Here is a 3,911-nt window from a genome sequence, read left to right as displayed (position 1 = left end):
GTCTATGCTTATTATTATGCTTATTATTAATATTGATAATGATTATTATTGCTATGCAACGAACCTTTTCTAATACTATCTATGTAACTGTTTTACAGGACTAGATAATGGAAATGTGGGCATGGTGGAGCATAAGAACTTGAGGAGGCCAGGGGAAAGATAAACAGCAACAGAAAAAATGATTTAACCTTATTTTACTATTTTTCAGTTTTGGAGGGATTGCAGTAGGACTCCATTTCCATGCTGCGTTCATAAAATAGTTTATCCAATGACGACAATGAGGGTTGTTGACAATGCTACCCTGATTTTTCTGTTCTTCTGCACTGGAATGGAAAGTGGTGATTTTTTTAAGGTAATGTCTTTGCCAAGAACTCATTAAAGGGGGAATAAAAATAAATTTATCATAACGCTACACTTGATCATGACATTACAAATGACTAGCCAAACAAAAAACAAAAAGTTATCACCAAATGATAACATTGAAACCACTTTCTACACTATATGAAACAATATATACCACATAATAATGTAATCTATAAGCTGTTTTGTTAGATTAACTCCTAATTACCTTATCGTTTCTGATTGTTACTGTGAAATGTATCTTTTAAACCACTTTAGCTGATTATTTCTGGTAAATGGGAATAGGATTGATATATTTACATATATTTACATACTGATTTAATATGCTGCAACTTTTCTGAATTCTATTTATTCTAATAATTTGTGGATTCTGTTATTAATTATATTGGGAATAATGGCAGTTTCTTCCTTTCCAATTTTTTTAGCTTTTCCAATATTTTTAGCAATTTTTAAGGTGGTTTTACTGTACTAGCTAGGATCTTCAGTACAACAAAATATAGTAAAAGTGATAGAGAATTTCCTTGTCTTCCTACTGAATTTACAAGGGAATTCTGCAAATGTTTCATTATTTTTAGTAGATTTTCCTTTCAGCTTAAGAAAGTTCTTTTCTATTCTTAAATTGCTGAAAGTTTTTATTATGAATGACTATGGAGTTTTTCTCCAGCTACTTTGTATTTATTGCCATGATCATATGGGTTATTTCTCCACTAATATGATAGCGGGACTGTGTGATAAATTAAGATAATCAATTTCTAATACATTTCCTGCTTTTGATTTCATCAGCTCTCACCATTGAATAATTTGTTTTTCTATTTTAGTAATTTTTGCTTTTATCATTTTTCTTTTCTGTTTGCTTTTTTCTATTTATTTATTTGGACCGTTAGCTCAGTAATTTTCACTTTTCTAAAATAATTTGTGACTCTAAATTTTTAACTATCACTTTAGAAGAATTTCAGAGGTTGTTATATGTAGTGATTTATCATTCAGTTTTTCTTAATTTCACTTATTTCTTTTTGCTCATGAGGAATTTTTTAAATCTACAAACACGTGTCTCTTTTTAAAAATCATTCTGTGAAATCATTCATTCAATTACAGATGAACTTATTTTCTGCTCTAAAGTGTTTCATGTTTTTTATCCTTCTGCTAACAAAAAACAGAATTACATACTGGCTCCTCATCCCACTGATTTTGACAATATAAAACTTTTTCTTTCATTAAATACATGGAGCAGTGTGATTATACTATTCGGTGATGGAATTATTGCTGACATTATGCTTGTGTTTTTTTAAACTTTTGAAATCTTGATCTAATTCTACACTTAAAGGAAATGTGTGAGAATATTACAACAAACTCGCATATACCGTTTATCAGGATTTACCAATGAACACATTGCCATGTTTGCTTTATCATTCTCTATGTCATTCTCTATTTCTATATCATTCTTTATCATTTTCTATCATTCTGCTCCCTCCCTTCTTCCCTTTTTTCCTCTCCTCCTCCCCCACTCATTCCCCTTTCCTCCTCCTCTTCCTCTTCCTCTCACCTCCTTCCTCTCCCTTTTTCTCTGTCTGAACTGTTTGAGAGTATATTGCAGGCATCACATTTTATCTGTAAATACTTCAGTGTATATATCATCAGAGCCATGTCTTTCTCTTAATGACCTCAATACACGTGACAAGGTAAAAATTTGGCATTGTTCCATAAATTTTTATTGTCAAAATTATACATTCATACTTACTGAAAAAAGGGATGAGTTTGGAAAAACATATATTTATTTGTTTAAAAAACATTTTAACAGTTTTATTTCAGTATAGTTAACATTCAATAAACTGTACATGTTTAAAATGTACAATTTGAGTGTTTTATCATATCTATGGGACCGTAACCATAGTCAAGATAGTACGGCACATTTTCTTGGGCTTCTTTTTATTTTGTTTTGTGGTGAGTTTTTTAAAATTTATTTTTAGAGAGAGAGGAAGGGAGAAGGAGAGAGAAATAGGAACATTGATGAGAGACAAACATCGATTGGCTGCCTCCTGCACGCCCCCCACTGGCCATCAAACCTGCAACCCAGGTACATGGGTGCCCTTGGCTGGGAATTGAACCCATGGCCCTTAGGTACTCAGGCCAACACTCTAACCACTGAATATACTGGCCAGGGTTTGTTGTTGTGTTTTTATTCTTTGATTTTTTTCAGTTGTTATCAACAGCTAGCTAGCTATTCTTCCTTTTTTTCATATATGTCTTTTTTTATAATTTTTTTATTGTCTAAAGTTTTACTTATGTCTCCTTTTCCCCCAATCGATTCCCACCCCCAGCCATTCCCACCCGGGCAAGCCCCCACCACCCCAGTGTCTGTCCATTGGTTTATGCTAATATGCATGCAAACAAGTCCTTTGGTTGCTCTCTAAATCCCCCTCCCCTGCCTTTTGTCTCTGGATCGATTCTTGTTCATCAAATTATATTGATCATTATATCCCACATATTACTGAGATCCTGTGATATTTATCTTTCTCTGATTGGCTTATTTTCCTCAGCATAATGCTCTCCAGTCCACCCATGCTGTTGCAAATGGTAAAAGCTCCTTTTTTATATCGGCATAGTATTCCATTGTATAGATGTACCACTGTTTTTTAATCCACTCATCTGCTGATGGGCACTTAGGCTGTTTCCAATTATTAGCTATTGTAAATTGTGCTGTTATGAACATAGGGGTGCATATATCCTTTCTGATTCGTGTTTCTGGTTTCTTGGGATATATTCCTAGAAGTGGGATTACTGGGTCAAATGTGAGTTCCATTTTTAACGTTTTGGGGAAACTCCATACTGTCTTCCACAGTGAATGCACCAGTCTGCATTACCACCAGCAGTGCATGAGGGTTCCTTTTTCTCCACATCCTTGCCAGGACTTGTCGTTTGTTGATTTGTTGATGACAGCCATTCTGACAGGGGTGAGATGGTACCGCATTGTCATTTTGTTATGCCTCTCTTGGATGACTAGTGACTTTGAGAATGTTTTCTTATGTCTCTGGGCCTTCTGTATGTCCTCTTTTTAAAAGTGTCTATTTAGGTCCTTTGCCCATTTTTTGATTGGATCGTTTATCTTCCTTTTGTTAAGTTGTATGAGTTCTGTGTAAATTTTGGAGATTAAACAGTTATCTGAAATATCATTGGCAAATATGTTCTCCCATGCAGTGGGCTTTCTTGTTGTTTTGTTGATGGTTTCTTTTGTTGTGCAGAAGCTTTTTATTTTGATGTAGTCCCATTTGTTTATTTTCTTTAGTCTTCATTGCCCTAGGAGCTGTGTCTGTAAAGATATTGCTACGACATATGTCTGCTATTTTACTGCCTATTGAGTCTTGTAGGATTTTTATGGTTTCCCGTCTTACCTTTAAGTCCTTTAGCCATTTTGAGTTTGTTTTTGTGTATGGTGTAAGTTGGTGATCTAGTTTCATTTTTTTTTGTATGTATATGACCAAATTCCCAGCACCATTTATTGAAGAAACTGTCTTGCTTTCTTGCCTCCTTTGTCAAATATTAATTGAGCATAT

The 3,911-nt window shown here is 34.0% G+C and overlaps 1 long non-coding RNA gene across 1 annotated transcript in view; it reads left to right on the top strand.

The window, feature by feature from the left end:
- Positions 1–211: 211 nt before the first annotated feature.
- Positions 212–3,911, top strand: part of LOC102262572 — a 14,427-nt gene continuing 10,727 nt past the window's right edge. Inside the window, exon 1 of the long non-coding RNA XR_314661.2 lies at positions 212–352. This is a non-coding gene — a long non-coding RNA (uncharacterized LOC102262572). The remainder of the gene's footprint in view (positions 353–3,911) is intronic.

This window comes from Myotis brandtii, unplaced genomic scaffold (genome assembly GCF_000412655.1).
Source record: "Myotis brandtii unplaced genomic scaffold, ASM41265v1 scaffold889, whole genome shotgun sequence".
Lineage (NCBI taxonomy): Eukaryota > Metazoa > Chordata > Mammalia > Chiroptera > Vespertilionidae > Myotis > Myotis brandtii.
Note: the sequence above shows the minus strand (reverse complement) of the source record. Positions and strands in the feature narration are given on the sequence as shown.